The 17,837-nt window shown below is 47.7% G+C and overlaps 1 protein-coding gene across 4 annotated transcripts in view; it reads left to right on the forward strand.

Annotated features, from left to right (window-relative positions):
- Positions 1-17,837, forward strand: part of POC1A (POC1 centriolar protein A) — a 67,738-nt gene that overhangs the window by 26,092 nt on the left and 23,809 nt on the right. The gene's annotated exons all lie outside the window — the stretch shown is intronic.

Below are 17,837 nucleotides of genomic sequence, written 5' to 3' on the forward strand. Positions count from 1 at the left end.
AAAATAGTTAACAATATTTTTTGACATATTTTTTAGGAAAATTTGATAACTGCTTGATTAAATAAAGTTACATTCAGCTTCAGCTGAAATAAGCTTTAAAGCCACGGATGTGGAGCTATGGGGGTTTTAAGCCCCAGTAGCCGCAGGCTGTTTAAATTTCTCCCTCCTGGACCCTAGAGGCAGTGTAGCCTCTCCCACCCACGGAAACTGGCCTGAACAACAGGAAGCGGCTTACCCAAGGCCCCATGCAAGTCAAGGCTGGCCCAGAATAGAACCAGGAAGCCTCTGAGTCCATCCTGGGCTTTCTTTGGCTCCAGCAGAGGGATCCCCCACCCAGCCTGAGACACAACACCCACCCACATGCACACGCGCACACACACCCATCCTGTGTGTTGGGGCTACCTCTAGGAACATGCCGCATTGAGATTTAAAGCTTCTCTCCCAAGGGTTGCCTTTGCCGGAAGCTTTTGTTCTCCCTCCACGTTTGCTGATGAGTAGCTGATTCCCAGCTTTTGGGTTTGGTGAGGATGACTGGGTTGCATGGTGATCTGCTTGCTGCTGTTTGGTCTTCTGCCTAGAAAAGCATTTTTCAAACTGGAGGACTGGGATTCTGTGGGGTGTGTGCCATCTCCCCTCCAGCTCCCTGTGTCCTGGGCGTTTACAGTGAGCTGAGCCCAGGCTGGGTGGGTAGAGTTACTACTCTCATTGTCAGATGAGATGCCTGGGGCTGAGTCACTTGCCTAGATACCTGGACCTGGGGCCTCACCACGCTGGCCCCTCTGAGCAAGGGTGACTCAGCTCGAAACCACAGGCAGCAGAGGGCTACCTGGTAGCTCTCCCCCATCCCAGGAGAGGGCACTGCACCTGTCTCTTGGGAATGGTTAGCCCCAGCAAGGGGGGAATCCCATACTCCTCTTGAGGTTATTAAGCAAGCGGCTTGGACAAGCTGTCTCATGTCCTTCAGTCCTGCTCAGATAAGGGATATGGAACACCCTTGCATCCCAGAGCTTCGGGTCCTGATAATCTAGCACGAAGGCATTCAGGGTGGGGGAAGCTAGCAGGACAGGGCAGGATTTGGCATGGGTGGGTGAATAGCTCCCCAGTGCTCAGGAAAGCCATTTGTTCCCATACTACCTTCAGGCCCACGGTGGAGCTGTAGTCACAGTTCCACTGGGCATCACCAGATGGTACTCAAATAGGGGAAAGGATATGGGCTCTGGGGTCAGAGAACCAGGTCTGAGCCCTGGCTGTGTGCTCCCAGACAAAGCACCCACTCTTCCTACGCCTCTGTATCTATGATGGGACCTGAGTACCCCTCGGCAGGCTCTGAGGACCCCAAGTGTGAACTCTGCTAAGCCACCCAGTGATTTGGCTTATTAGTCCTAAAGTTGTTCTATGTTTATGGCTTTTCCCTTATTTGTCACAAACTCCTTTGGGATGCTGAGGAGGTGTGTGGGCCCTCATCCAGATAATACTCCTGTGCCAAAGCATACACGCGATGTGGAATACACTTTTAGGGGCATCCTGATCTCAGGACTCCCTGGCCAAGAGGAGAACTAAGGGGTTTTTTGTTTGTTTTGTTTTGTTTTATACATGTGACATAAAATTTCCTTTTTTAACCATTTTATGTGTACAGTTGAATGACATTAAGTACATTCACACAGTTGTACAACCGTCACTGCTGTCATCCACAGAGATTTTTCATCTCCCCATGCCCAGGAGAGCCAGTTGGTCCTGCACTGCTCTCTGGTTAGGTTTGCCCCTGTGATGGGAAGGGAAGCTGATGAGTATAGTCTCACCTTTCCTGCCCAAGGGCTTCCCTGGCACTGAGTTGGTGATGGATTCCGTGGCTGGCCAGAGTGTCTCAGCTCCTTAGCTGCTCTGCAGCCACTTGCCAGGAGCTGGTGCGTCCAGTGAGAACCCTGCCCTTCCGGCTGTCCACATACTGTCCTTCTGATAACCCAGGAGTTCCCAGCCTTGGCACTGCTGATCCTTTGGGACAGATAAATCTTAGTTGTGGGGGCTGGGCTAGGCATTGCAAGATGTTTAGCAGTATCCCTGGCTTCTCCCTGCTAGCTGCCAGTAGCATGTCCCCACCATTAGTTGTGACAACCAAAAATGTCTTCAGGCATTGCCAAATGTCTCCTGGGGGACACAGTGGCCCCCAGTTGAGAGTCACTACACTGCCTGCCTCAGGAATGAGCCCAGAAAGGAAGCTAATGTAGGAGGAGTATAGGAATGTGGGTGGGAACGAGGCTGTCTTTGTGGCAGGAGGAACATGGCCATGGACAGACACTGGGCTGCCCCAACTGTGATGACACTGGAGCTCATGCTCCTCAAATTGGACCAGATTTGGGCTCATCCCAGCAGCTGTGGCTCAGGTCGTTTTGGCCTATCAAACATTGGAATCTTACAGAGATGATGGTAAATAATGAAAAATGACCTTTAGCAACTTGGTTTTCTTTACTTGTCCTTCCTGCCTATTGGCTTCCCTGGCTCTGAGATAGTAACTGGTGAGTGGTTTGGTGGCTGGCCAGGGTTTGGTGGCTGCTTGACTTGGCCCATGCCGCAGGAGCTCTTGCATCTTATGGACCCCTCCCCATCTAGCTCTGTTTATACCCCAGACCTGGGGCCCTAAAGCTGCATGAGACCCACCTGGGTGTTTAGGAGTCTTAGGGAGCCACCAAGCCAGGCACTGTGTGCCTCACAGAGTATGGCGATCTAAAGCCAGAGGGCAGGCACACCAACAGAGCATGGCAAGGGCGGCCCTATGAGCACATGACGGCCCCTCTGCCCTGGAAAGCCCCCTGCCCAGGACCCCTGCTTGGACTACAGTATTCAGCTCTAACTCTTGGAATGAAGGCCATCCTTGAGCTCACTCTGAACAGAGCTCTGTTCACTGCCAGAGCTATTTTCAACCTCTGGTTGAAATTCACAGCTTATTTTTAGGCACATTTCATGTTGAAAAGCACAAGCCATTTCCCAGCCCTTCAGAATGAGAATAATGGGTTCCATTTTCCCTCTATTCCTGGCTGAGTTGTGGAGGAGAGAGCTTAGGGCTGTGGCTGGGAGCTTTCTCTGCTTGGAAGGCTGCAGAGGAAGGACTCCAGCCTAATAGCCGGGCTGAGGGTGGCCAGGAAGTCCCACATTCTGCCCCGTGACACACTTAAAGGCTGGAGGAAGTTTGGGGCAGGGGGCTGCTTGCAGGCAGATGAGTGCCTACCAGAGGAGTGTGGGGGGGCGGCAGGGAGTAGTGGGCGGGGGAGTATCCCCGTGAGCCATCTGCAGCAGGTGCTTGTGCTGCTGTGTTCAAGGGTCTAATGCTTACCTTTGTCCCATGCTGTTGCCCAGGCCTCTGTACTCAGCCACTCAGGTTCTAGCTCCTGCCTGCCCTTAGTGCTTTGGGGCCTGCCCATGAAGCATCAGGGCCGCTGTGTCTTGGCTGACCTTGGATTGGGCCCCTGTTCCCCAAGCCCAGCTCCTGTAGGACTAGTTTCTACTGTAGCCGCAGAAGCCTTTTTCAAATCACTTTAATAACAGAGGTGCGTTTGTTGCGATTTACTCTTGTTCTCGCCTTTCCTCCAAACACCCGAGAGCCCATCATGAAATGGCGAAGGAAGATTGTAGGGGGCAGGGTGGGAGGGGAAGAATGCAGGATTCCAGGTAATTCAGGAAAACTGAAAACCACTTCCTGAGTTCTCAGGGATGGCTGCCCTCCAGCTCAGACAGTGACCTTGAATTCTGGGGCCCCTCAAACTCAAATGGGGAGATGCCAGGCCCTCCTTCATGAGATTTCATGAGGTGGTACATGCCAAGCAGGCACTTGGAACCGTGCCTGGCACATGGCAAGTGCTCACCAAGCTTTAGCTATTTTTAAAATGTTCCTCTTCCTTCCTCTGTCAGACTGAAAGCAGGATGAACCCCCTTCCCCGGGCGGGATGATTGTGTGTTTAAAACCTGCTGGGATGGGGGGAACAAGGCAGTGATGGGGGTGATTCTTACCAAGATAATTTTCCATGTTGACTCCTCTCTGCAGGTCTTTGTGAGATCCAGTGAGGGTTTTAGACTCTTGCAGGAATCAGTTATGCTTCCTGATGAGAGACCCAGGTCCTCTGTGTTCCTAAATGCAAAAGCAAATCCATGAGGTATATGGAAACAGGCTTCTTTTCCTCTGCCACTCCCGTGGCTCCTTAAAGCAAAGTGATTGGGACCCCCAGAGCCTCAGTGCTAGAGCTGTCCGTGGGAGGAGGCTAGCTTAGCCAAGAATATCTGACCTGAGAGCTCAGCCTTCCCTGAGAATGGCCTCTTCCTTCTTCCTAGCTCCTCTGGTTCTAAGGATGAAGCCCTAGCCACCTCCTATACCCGTGCTTCCACTCCCACGTTTCTGTTTTTGGGAGCCACATAGGGGTGCGCTTGACTTAGAGGTTCTTGGGCTCTGATTCCAGTCTTGGCACTGGCTCTTACCCCGTTTTGAGGATCTGAGGCTCCCAGGTTCTCACGCCAGGCACCTCACCTGAAGAGTCAGAGAGTTGAGGCAGGGGATGGGGTCCATTTCCACCTGCCATATGGATTTCCCTGTTTGGGAGCATAGATGACTGGAGTCTTGATAAGAACACAGATTTCTGGCTGGCATTTGCTTTCATTGGTGGGGAGAAATAATGGATTCGAGGGGATGCTTGGCAGATAGGGCATTGTGGGTGTTTACAGTAGGAGTGAGCCCCAGATTTTTGTGTCTTAGAAGGGAGCCTCTCATTTCTCCAACTGACCCTGATTCTGGCTCTGAATTTCCCAGGACTATTAAAAGGGGCTCTTGTCAGCAGGTGAGTCAGAATAGGCCCAGGCACTTTATAGTCTTGGAAGAGGGTTGGTTTCATGGGGTTCAGACTCCTGACAGCCTTTAACGACTTGGTTGGCTTTTTTTTTTTTTTTTTTTTTTTTTTTGGTTGGCAATTTAAGAGCTGTACTGTCCCTGTTTGCTGGTCCCAGATGAAGCTGGAGCCTGGCCTGATGTGGCAAGTCTTGCCTATAACCTCAGGCGCTTCATCTTGATTGTTTGTACTCCGATTTCTTCCCACCAGCCCATGGTACATCCTTTGGGCATTTTACCAGCTCACTATGTAAAAGATCATCCTGCAGGGGTGGGGGTAGGGTGGCCACAGTGGTCTTTGCTGACTCTGGGTGGCAGTGGCTCCCGGACAGGATGCTTTACTTCAAACTCAGGTTTCATTTCCCCCGCCTTTATCTAAGTGGAAGTCATGGAAAGTGCCCTGGGTTTCTTAGTTTCAGAGGGAAGACAGAGGAGAATAGAAATAAAGAAGATTCAATGTTACCAAGCTACAATTTCTAAAGGAGGTTCCCGCTGGAGTCTGAGCATCCTTGGACAGTGGCTGGGGAGGGGGTGGTGGTGGTGAGTAATGTGGCTGCACAAAGTCTAGGAGCACAAAGATTCCAATGCTTCCTGCCGAGGGGTACCCTGGGCATCAGGCTCTGACCTGTTGTGTCTGCTCCCGGGAAGCAGACCGAATCCTCTCTCCTTTTCCTTCCAGAGGCCACAACTGACTACTGAGAGGTGGGTCAGGGCTGCGACCAGGCACGTGTTAAATAATTACTATGTTTGCTGGTAGGGAGAAGTCACCTTTGGCAGTGTGCAGTGAGGAGACAAGCCTTTTACCATTTCATGGGGGTGGCAATAAGCCTCTTGCAGTGGCTCTCAAACCTTGGTGTATTTCAGAATCACCCTGAGAGCTTACTAAACACAGCTTGCCCCTTCTCCCAGAATGTCTGATTTGGAAAGGAATTTGCAATTTCTAGGTCGTGTCAATGGTCCAGGGACGCACTTTGAGAGTCACCATCTACTGGAAAATAGTCTAGCCAGTTGTGACCATGGCATCCTGGACAGGGATGTAGTGGGGAGAAGAGAGTCTCTGTCCATCTTGGGAAGTTTCTTTGACTCGTACAGACTACAGATTGGGAGAAGCACTTGAAGAATGGGGGTCCCTTTCAGCCCAATTTGGAGAATTATAGTCTACCTCTTTCCGGAAGAGGAAGAGTGGTGTGGCTTTGGTTCTGATCTCAGTCTAGTGTTAAAAAATAAATCCTTGTGCTTCCCTGTGGGTTCTTTGAACCTAGAGCCACCACTGGGCTCTGCTCACAACTAGGCAGGCCAATGTATGGTTTTGTTACCAGGCAGGATGCACTGGCAGGGAGAATGGTATGCAGGAGAGCCCTCCCTGGGCCTCTGCCACTGGTCTTCCTGTCTTGACTCCTATTCCATCTATTAATGCTGCTGCATCAGCCCAGTGACCTGCTCTTGAACCCCCATTCTGTGGACTACCTGCCTCTTGCATTGTCCACCCTGCCCATGCCTCCTGCCCTGTGGATGTGGGTGCCTATGTCAGCTTCTGTTCTCCAGAGCCTGCTGGGCCTTTAGGGATACTGGAGGGTGAGAGTCTCTGGCCCCCGAGCTTAAAATGACCTGGGTACTTGTGGCTCAACATCTAAGCCCTCAGGTGAAGGTCTTTGCAGAACCTTTTGGGGCAGTGCCTCCAGGTATCAAGAACAGGACCAAGTCCCAAAACAGCAATAATAGCAATGGCGGCAAGAGGATGGAGCTATAGGAATGGACAGAGGCTGCACATCTTTCTCGGAGTAGCCCCTTGGAGTGGTAGCTTCCTGCCACTGGAAAATTCTCATCCATTTCACAAACAGGTAGGTCCCTATCCAGAGGAGAGTGGCACGATGCTTATAGGAAGGAAGGCCTATTTAATGACTTACATCAATAGGAGGCATGGTTTCAGAAATCCCTGGCAAGGCATGGTAAGACATACACGTGTCATGAAGATGAAAGAACCTGACTCTGGAATCTACATAAGGCCGGGAGGGCCCTCACGTCTGGCTCTGTGTGCTTGGGGACACATCTGGAGCATAAACTTGGGCACACATGCACACACCTTTCAGAGCTCTGTCATCTCGTTCAGGGGTCTCATAACTCTGAGGTTTCCCTTTCCCCCTGGCAGCTAAAGCACGGGTTCAAGGTCGTGGAGGTTCTACACTGCACGTGAGGAAATGAGCCCAAATCATGGGACAGTGGATGGTGGGGTCCAGATACTGTGATGCCTTCCTACAAAGCATGCATGACACAGGGCCACTGCTGTGACACTGTCATTTTGCTGACAGTGGTGACAAGCATCTACAGCCCCATCAGGCCATGCTCAGAAGTCTTCTTACAGGGCAGGCAACAGAGACTGTATGGTTGCAGAACAGAGGGTGGGCACCAACTAAGGCTATTGGAATCTGAGGATCTTCTTCAGTGCTATGCTAGTTTTTCAAACCCAGAAACCTGAAAATGGAAGAAATGAGCCACAGGTGGAAGAGACTAGTTGGTTAAGTCTGACTATGATTCTTTGGGCTGCACTCCCCTGTTGCCCAGTGGAACTAGACTCAGCCATTTCTTTCCAGATGGCCTTTCCTCCATGCAGCCCTCCCTGGGAGGCCTGAAGCTTGTGAATTCTTTCCGCCCCACCTACTGGAGCATTCTGCTTGCTGGAGCAGTCCCTCTTTCCTGGAGTTAGTTATTTGCTAGCCTGTTGTCTCCCCGGAGGGCTGGGGCCTTGGTCTCCTTGTGGAGGCCAGCATGTAACTGGCACATAGAATGCTCTGGAACTCAAGAGCTCAGTGAACACATGCCTACAGTCTGTGGACAGTGTAGGTTGAGACTGTGAGGCAAGAGGCAGGCTCTGGCTCATTATTTTGGTGTTTTTGATGGTCCCAGGTTACATGGAGGAAACCACTTTCTGGCCTGGTTTGTCAGTTTGGGAGCAGGTGCTGTGGGCAGCGACTGGGCCATGGAGGGTCGTAGAATCTGCATATCTGGACTAGAAGTTTCAGTACTTCTCATTTTCAATGGAAAAAAGCCTTTTGCAGCTTATATTTTCCAGATTGGATGGCAGCGCTGGCCCATGTGGTGTAAGGGTGTTAGATAGCGCTTGTGTTTATGTTCTCATTGGTTACCATGGAAAAAATCAGAATAGATGGTTTCCATGGAGATTATCTTAAAATTAGTCTCTTTGACGGTCTGGACATTGCTGCAGGGTTCACAGAATGCTTGTGGTGCCATAGAGGGATTTCTCTGTGGTAATGCCAAAGGCTGGTCTGAACATTCATGGATTCGGACAAATCTACCTTCTGTGCTTGAAAATGTCAGGACGCTGGGCTGGAGACATCCTTAGCTTCTTCCTGGGGTCCCACTCGCCTGGTCTCAGCTCCACGGCTCAGTTGCCTGGGAGCTTTTTCTTTTTTACTAAATCAAACGGAACAAAAAAACCTTCATGGTGTGGAAAATTTCAAGCTAGGACAAAGTAGAGAGAATAGTATAACAGACCCCCATGTATCTTTCATCTAGCTTCAGCATTTTGCCAATCTATTTTGTTCATTCCTCCCCCTCCCCCCGCCATTTTTTTTAGAAGAGTTGGAGTATTTTTGTTTAATCCCAGATACATTATTTTACCCTAAATAAAGACTTTTCTTGGTTATGTAACTGTAGTGCTCTTGTCACATCCAACAAAATTAATAATCCCTTGCTATCAAATGCCTAGTCCATACTCACATTTTTCCACATCGTGTCAAGAATATGGCTCTGTGCTTTTTGTTCAAATAAGGATGTGGGAGGCTTTGAGAAAACCCACGTCTCCCTTCCCCAGCATGGTTCTGGTGCCTGGAGAGATTGAGCAGTCTTGGCCTAGAGGCGCAGTTGGGCTGGGGGCAGGAGGAGCTTCAAGGTGCCACTTCCCACCATCCTCAGGGATATTTGTATGTGAGCTCCGGGACACCCTTGTCGCAGCCTGGAGATGTGTCAACTAGTGCCGTCTGTCCTGGGGCAGGCATCCGCTGGAGGGCGCTGTCCGTCTTTGCAGCCTGCAGGGGGAGGCAGGGAGAGGTGATGTAACCTTGGTTCACAACAGCTGTATGCAAGTTAATTTTCCGGGAAGGGGAGGCTGAGAGACCCCGTGGGATGCAGCCTCCCTCCACTCCTCCCTGGGGGCAAGGGCTTTGGCCCATAAGAGACCCACTGCCTCTGCGGGGTAGGCAGAGCTAGGCAGAGCTGGTCATTGTTATCTGTCTTGGCAGACTTTGCTTGTGTCCTGAGATGCTACACAAAATATGAATTGCCGAGCTTGGGAGTGATGCCCGGGTGTGGTCGGTGCCTCTAACGCTCTCCATTGAACTAAGTGCAAGGAGAGTTTAAAATAGCCAGCCTTTGTTCCCGAGGTTTTAAAAATTCAACCCCAGTAGTTACAATGAGCTGTCTTCAAGTGGATCTATAAATAAACTGCTACTGTTCCTCTTTGTCACCGAGAGCTTCGGCGTCTTCCAGAGACGTCGGCTCTGCCGCTCATCTTCATTAGCCGCCTCTCATCTGTGGGGCAGCTGCAGCCATCAGCAGGCTGGGCTGACAGCGCGGAGTTTGTAATGACAGCAACACGTTCCCTTATAAAAAGCCACATTTTAAAAGCCAAGATTAACTACACAGGGAAAGATGTATCTTCGCATTGGAGAAGCCTGGCAGAGAGGTCATCACCGTTGATCAAGGTCAACACTCCTGATAATATGTCCTGTCCACATGAGTTCTGAGATGTCAGGTGGCTGGCTTTTGTGACGTTCTTGTCAAAAATGGATACCCTCGATCTGATTATGAGAAAATACTAGACAGAGGGACATTTGACCACACAATTGATCAGACCACTATTCTTCGAAAGTGTCATGGTCATGAAAGACCAGGGAAAACTGAGGAGTTGACCCAGTTTGCAGGAGACCAAGGAGAAATAGCTAAATGCAGCATGAGGTCCTGGTTGGGGTTCTGGAATGGCAGGATCCAAGGATTTTAGTAGAAAAACTGGTGAAGCTCAAGTGGGGCCCTTAGTTTGGTTAATGGTATTGTCCCAAGGTTAGCTTCCTGATCTAATCATTGTGCTGATGGTTATGTAAGATGTGAGCACTGGGGAAGCCTGGGGGAGGGATATATGGAAATTCTCTGTACTATTTTTTGCGACTTTTCTCTAAGTCTAAAATTAGTTCAAAGCAGTCTAATTTTTTAAAAGAAAATCTCCAGTGAGTCCTTGGGCTTCATCTCCCTCCCCGGATGCCATGATTCAGGTGTTTGCTGTGGGAGGACAGGTGTTTCTGTCTCGAGGGAGGGGGTAGGTGACCCTAAGGTGCTCAGTCCCCAGCCTGGAGTGGGCCCCTCAGTAACATCTGTGGAACGGGACTGAGCAAGAGCTGGTCCTAGAAGAAACAGGTCGTGTTCAGAGGGAATGCTCTCACAATGGTGCTGCTCACTGCTGTGGAGGATGCAAGTCCACGTTGTCTGCTCATCTGCTTGTCAATAGTATTGTTTGTGCGAGTGCTTCAGAGGTCACATCTGCTCCAGGAGCTATGGGGCAGACTCAGCAGGGATTCTCTGGCATGAGCACAGGCTCACAAGGACGACCAGGCCTGCCTTCTCCTGAGGCCTCCTCACCTCCCCCCCAGCTTCCTTCTGGTCCCTGTCGCTGGCCCCTGGCTCTGCCTTACAGCCCTCTTGGGCCTGTTTCTGGCTGTACTAAGGATGAGGGCCTGGAGGACATCAGCCCCTAAAGGCCTGGGGCACTGTCTTGTTACCTCAGAGCCCCTGCAGGGAGGAGGGCCAGGGACCCCCTCTCTGCCAAGGAAAGTTCTTGCTGCATGATGGCCTGCTTGTTTTCTCACTGCCTCCACTTGTTGGCAGTTGCCAGGTCTTCCTCTCCTGGCTTATCCTTGCTCCTTTCTCCCCACAGCTCCCCTCACTTGGGTATGCCACTGCGGTGAGCCAGATCTGCTCAGCTCCATTGCTCTCTCTGGGGGGCATATTTGGACATTGGAATGACTTTCCAGTTCCTGCTTATCAAGGCAGTCCTTTTCACTTCTTTGAAGACTGGCTTTATACATCAACCCTCTTGAGTGGGAGGAGATACTTGGAAACTCTCAGAGAGTGTGGCTGGGGGCAGCTGGAGCTTGGCTAGGAATGGAGCCCCGGAGTGGCTATTAGAGCCTGGATATAGAGGCCTCAATCTTGCCTTGAGCCTGGGTGAAGAGATGGTGTTCCTTGGTTTGTACATGCCAGGCAGGTCTGTGAGTGACTAACTTGTGATGGGATGCCACCTGCCTCAAAGGGACCGCTCCTTGAGGAGAGAAGACTGTAGGATGAGAGTGGGCCGGGTTACCTAGTCTCCTGGGTGGGTCCAGCACATGGATCCCTCATCCATTTTAGACCCATCCTTCGACTGCTTCACAATTCTTAGTTCAAAGGACACCCTGGGCAGCCTGGGTGGCTCAGCGGTTTAGCGCCGTCTTCAGCCCAGGACGTGATCCTGGGGATCCGGGATCGAGTCCCACGTCGGGCTCCCTGCATGGAGTCTGCTTCTCCCTCTGCCTGTGTCTCTGCCTCCCTCTCTCTCTGTTTCTCATAAATAAATAAAATATTTAAAAAACAAAAAAAGAAAGGACACCCTGTCCTGTTTCCATCAGTGGGAGCCTGGGGTTATGGGGTGGCTCCTAAACCCAAATGTGATCAATTGTCATGGAGCATTTGATTGTGTTCAGAGGCTGCCCTGCTGGCCCCAGGCCCTGAGTCCCTGAGCCTCTTGGCTCCCTCCATGCACACAGATGACCTAGCACCCTGCCTTCCTTGGGAGCTTACTGTGGGGAACACGCAAAGGCACACTGCAATTCATACTCTAGATAAAAGCCAACACAGTACCCAAAGTCCACACTCATACTTAGGCTGGCTTGGAAGAACATTGGCAAGATTGTCGAATAATTAGATGATTTGAAGACACCAGAATTCCTCTTGGGTTCAGGGCTATGTTTAGAACCAGAAGTTTTCTCTCTTGTTGGACTCCAGGCCGGAACTCTAAATTATAGGGCAAACAAGGCTGTTGTATATCTAGTCCACAAATATGTGTGGTGGATATAGGACCAGGTTTCTTTTAGCTCTGATTTGAGAAAACGGCTGTGCCTTTTTTCCACTTGAAGAGCTAGAGAGGAGCATGAGCTCAAGTGAGCTCTGTCCAGTTTTCTGCCCTCCTTGCCAGGATCAGGTTTAGCAAACAGAGGCAGGCAGACATAGACACCCATTAACTTTTCATGAAGGCAAATTGTCAAAGCCAAAGTGCCTGAGGCAAAGACTGTAAGAAACGTGTCCATGAATCTCTGCATCCTCACTTAGCAGACTATGCAGTGAGCAGTTGGATAAAAGATTAAGTTGAAAAGATTTAATCACGGTGTGTGTGTCTGTCTGTTTCTTCCAGCATTGTGCTCAGTCCTGCTTTAAAAACAGTGATACACTTTGTTTTAAGTGGGCAGTGGCCAGTTGGGCTGCCGTCCAGTTCTGTACAGTCAGGTACCAGTGAGACAGTGCAGATCTTGGACCCAAGTCACCTTCCTTTCCCCTTTCTGGCCCAGAGTCAAGCCATGGACCTGGGTGCTTCTGTCTATGACAGGGATTCAGTTTCCAAAACAGGCTGAGCCAGGGGCAAGGTCCAGTGTTAGAGATTAAAAGAAAAGGAGAAATTTCCACCTTGAGCAGGTGTTAATAATTGACCACTCCACCCCGCAGAGCGGGGCATTCGGTCACATCAGCTCACAGCATCTTTTTGGTAAATCTCCAGCCATTCCTGGCTGCTGGCCAGGTGTGTGCAGACCTTGCTCACTCATGACTGTCAAGTTGCATAGGGACCCCTGAGTGGTTGGAGCCTGACATTCCATAGACTTGGTGGCCGCTGCCTAGGAAACACTGCCTGGGGACCTCCACTGACGACCAGGGAAATTGTGGCTTTAGAATTGAACTGCACTGAAATGTGAATCTGGTTTTCTGCATCTGGGAACTGTAATCCCCAGACCAGTGGTAGGCCTCATGAGCCTCACCTGGGGTCTTCAGACTGGGGTTTTGCCCATTGGTAATGTCCAATAGAGAGGTAGTGATTTTCACCCAGAGTGCAGCATGGCTGTGATGGGTCGTGTTAAGTGCAGTGTCACGTGAGGGCAAGTGGAGCTTCTAGGGATATTTCAGTTGTAACTGCATCTTTTTTTTTTAAGTCAGGTTTATTAATATACATACATAACAAATATAGATAACAAATAGTAGCATTCACCATTCTATTTAATTTATTTTTTATTATTATTATTATTTTTTTTAAAGTAAGCTTTACATCCAACATGGGGCTTAAACTCAAGACCCTGAGATTAAGCATCACATCCTCTACTGACTGAGCCGGCCAGGCGCCCCAGCAGTCACCATTTTAAAAACTGTAATGCTTGGGTGCCTGGGTGGCTCAGTTAAGCATCTAACTCAGTTGTGAGATCGAGCTCAACATTGGGCTCCATGCTTAGCACAGGGTCTGCTTGGGATTCTTTTCCCCCTCCCTCTCCTTCCTCCTCTGCTTCATTACCTGCTTGTGTTCTCTTTCTCTCAAACAAATAAATAAAATCTTTAAAAAGTGGATTGCTCTGTGAGTTTGGACAGACAGTTAATCACCACCCTGATCAAGGTACAGAATATTTCTATCATCCCAGAAATTCCTTTTTGCCTCTTTATATCAACCTACTCCTTCCACCTCCAGCCTCAGGCAACCACTAATCCACTTTCTGTCACTACAGAGCAGTGTGTATTTTTCAGAATTTGATATAAATGGAATCATGTAGTTATATATTCTTTTTGGTCTGTTGTTTTTCACTTAGCCTAATTCTTTTGAGATTCACCCATGTTGTCACATGGATCAATAGTTCATTTCTTTTTATTGCTGAGTAGTACTCCATCAAAGGGGTATATCAAAGTTTTTTTTTTATCTGCATGTTGGTGAACATCTAGGTTATTTTCAACTTTCAGCTATTATAAATAAAGCTGCTGTTAACTTTTATGTACTTGTCTTTCTCTCTTTTTAAAGATTTTATTTGGCACAGAGCAAGAGAGGGTGCACGAGTGCGAGCATGAGTGGGAGGGGCAGAAGGAGAGGGAGAAGCAGACTCTCCACTGAGCAGGGAGCCCAGCCTGACTTGGGGCTTGTTCCCAAGATCCAGGGATCATGACCTGAGCTGAAGACAGACGCTTAACCAACTGAGCCACCCAGGTGCCCCTCTCATTGAGTTTTGAAAGTTCTTATTATTCTGGATACAAGTCCTTAACAGATATGTGACTTGCAAATATTTTCTCCCAGTCTGTAGTTTGTGTTTTCATTTTCTTGACAGTGTCTTTCAAAGAGCAGTTATGAATTTTGATAAAGTTCATTTTATCAACAGTCATGCTTCTGGTGTCATACCTAAGAAATCTTTGCCTGATCCAAGGTCATAAACGTTTTCTCTTATGTTTTAGAAGAAAAGTTTATATAGATATTATAGTTTAAGATTTTACATTTAGATCTGTGATCCATTTTGAATTCTTCTTATATGTGGTGTGAAGTATGTACCAAAATGCATTTTTTTACATGTGGATATCCAGTTATTCCAGCAACCATCTTTACTAAGTTGTTGTGTGCCTTTGTTAAAAATTAATTGATCAGATATCTGTGGGTATGTTTCTGGACTGTATTTGTTCCATTGACTTGTGTATCTCTCTTTTTACCAGTGCCACACTGTTTCAATTGCTATAGCTTTAGACTAAGTCTTGAAATCAGATAATGTGAATTTTCTAATTTTCTTTAAAATTGTTTTGACTTCTCTAGTTGCTTTGTCTTTTCATATAAATTTTGGAATCAGCTTCTTGTTTTCTATAACTTATTTCAGAGAACTGACATCTTAACAACATTGAGCCTTTAGTAAGTACACAAACATGGTATTCATTGATTATTGGTCTTTGATTTTACTCATCAGTATAGTGTAGTTTTCAGCATAAAGATTTTTGCATTTTTACTCATCAGTGTATTACAGTTTTCAGCATACAGATATATTGTTAGATTTTATCTAAGCATTTTGTTGTGTGTTGAATGGTGGCCCCCTACCACCAAATATATCTGTGTCCTAACCCCCAGAACCTACGAATGTGATCTTATTTGGAGAAAGGGGGGTTTTGCCAATAGAATTAAGATAAATCTCAAAATGAAATTATCCTGGATTATTGGCCCTAAATCCGATGACAAGTGTCCTTATAAGAGACACACTGAGAGAAGAAAAGGCCATGTGAAGATGGAGGTAGAGACTGGAGCTATGCAGTCATAAACCATGGAATCCTGGAGCCACCAGAAGCTGGAAGAGGCAAGAAATAAAGGATTCTCCCTTAGAGCCTCCAGAGGGAAGGGTTCCTTAATTTTGAACTTCTGGCCTCTAAAACTCTGAGAGAATAAATTTCTGTTGTTTTAAGCCACCAAGTGTGACAATCTGTTAGGATAGCTTTAGGAAAATAGCAACATATTTCATGATTTTTGGTGCTATTGAAAAGATAATAGCCAAGGATTTTTGAAAATTTATGAAAGGCATCAAACCACAGATCCAAAAAGCTCAGAGAAGGGACAAGCAAACTAAATAAAACAAAACTCTGCACAAATTACATTCAAGCTTCTGAAAAACCGAAGATTAAGAGAAAATCTTGAAGGTAGAGAAAAGAGACATTACATGCAGCAGATCAAAGGTAAGAATCAGGGGATCCCTGGGTGGCTCAGCGGTTTAGCGCCTGCCTTCAGCCTAGGGTGTGATCCTGGAGTCCTGGGATCGAGTCCCACGTTGGGCTCCCGCATGGAGCCTGCTTCTCCCTCTGCCTGTGTCTTCGCCTCTCTCTCTCTCTCTGTCTCTCTCATGAATAAATAAAAATCTTTAAAAAAAAAAAAAAAGGTAAGAATCACAGAATTCTCATATGAAACTATATAATCCAGAAAACATTGGAATAATATCTTTAAGGTATTAAAAGAAAAAAACTATCAGGATGCCTGGGTGGCTCAGCGGTTGGGAGTCTGTCTTTGGCCCAGGGTGTTATCCTGGGGTCCCAGGATCGGATCCTGCATTGCGCTCCCTGCATGGAGCCTGCTTCTCTCTCTGCCTGAGGCTCTGCCTCTCTCTGTGTCTCTTATGAATAAATAAAATCAATAAATAAATAAAAGAAAAAGACTGTCAACCCAGAATTCTGTACTTAGCAAAAACATCTCTTAAAAATGAAAGAGAAATAAAGACTTTTTGCAGACAAAAACTGAGAGAATTGATGACCATCAAATTTGCTCTATAAAAAATGTTTTCTTTTCTCTCTCTTTTCCTTCTGGGATTCCAGTCACACGTGTTATACAATCTGATATTGTCTCACAGTTAATGGATGCTTTGTTCTGGTTGCCCCCACCCCTTTTTGTGTCAGTTTGAGGAATTGATCAAGATTGAAGAACATTGATTTCCTCAGCTCAGCTGAGCCTACAAATTAGTCCGTCAAAGCCATTCTTCATCTCTGTTACTGCCTTTCCTGTTTCTAGCATTTTCGTGGACTCTTTCTTATAACTTCTGCCTCTCTGGTATTCCCCATCTGTCCACGTGTGTTGGCCACACTTTCCAGTACAACCTCTAACATATTAGTCATAGTTACTTTACATTTTATGTCTGATAGTGCCACCATCAAAGTCTGATTCTGCTGATTGCTTGCTTTTTTTTTTTTTTTTAAGATTTTATTAAAAAAAAAAAAGATTTTATTTATTCATGAGAGACACAATGAGGAGAGAGAGGCAGAGACATAGACAGAGGGAGAAGCAGGCTCCCTGCAGGGATTCCAATGCAGGACTCTATCCCAGGACATTGGGTTCACGACTTGAGCCAAAGGCAGATGCTCAACCACTGAGCCACCCAGGTGCCTCTGCTGATTTCTTTGTCTCTGACAGTGGAGTTTCTTTCCTTGCCTTTTTGTGTGTCTCATCATTTTTGATTGAATGCCATACATCATGGTTAGGACAGTAGAGACAAGTAAATAGTCTTATCAGGAGTTGAGCTGAGTTTAGTCTTACTGTGTACTTAAGGTGAGGTCTGGGTGTAGGAGGGTTTTTCCTCAGTGTTCCTGCTCCATCCCTAGCTTTCATCCTTCCCAGGCGGGGCGGGGGAGGTACTCAGCCTTTAGAAATTTGTTGGCTTAATTCAGTTCTTCTCACTCACTTATGTGGCTCTCAGTGTCCCTTCCTCCTATGCTTTGCCAGAGGTGAGCTAATGTTCACTTTGGTTTCCGTAGAAGAGTCTGTCTTTCCTTGGATTTCAGGCTGGTTGCTTGCTTCATGACTTCAGTTCTCTGATTTAAGAAAGTTATGATTCCTTTGGGTTGTCGGTCTTTTTCTTGTTAGGATGGGGTTTTCCCCAACTCTCTACATCCTAGGCAGAGGCTCGTTATCCATATCTGCATCTTGATGACGTATAAGTGAGACTGTAGCCAGTCCAGATGGGTTGATTTCTTGTCACAAGGAAGGCCTGCAAGCTGTTTTGTTGTTTTGTTTTTTAGTAAATTTATGGGTTGGTGACCCATGTGTTCGAGTGGCTGAGATCAACCAGATATTTCTGCAGTTTCTACTGTGTGAAAGTGCTGAGCTCCTGGTGGCGTGTGACAGGCCAGTGGCAACAAAGTGAGACAGGCAAAAGATTAACGTACTGTGAGAGCCCAGGATCCCATAGCGGGGTGGGGTGAGAGGGGATACCTACAGATCCTAAGTGAGAGTTCCACGAAGTCAAATAGATTTGTCTTTTCTGAGTTTTTGCCTTTTTCTCTTTGATGTTAAGAGATTTGTATTTGACCAAAGTAAAGCATGTCAGCCTGGTGCAGCTCTGTAGGTATATAGTGTGTGCTGATGTCATTGTGACTTTGCTGGTGCACACTGTCC

The sequence above is a fragment of the Vulpes vulpes genome, chromosome 9 (genome assembly GCF_048418805.1).
Source record: "Vulpes vulpes isolate BD-2025 chromosome 9, VulVul3, whole genome shotgun sequence".
Lineage (NCBI taxonomy): Eukaryota > Metazoa > Chordata > Mammalia > Carnivora > Canidae > Vulpes > Vulpes vulpes.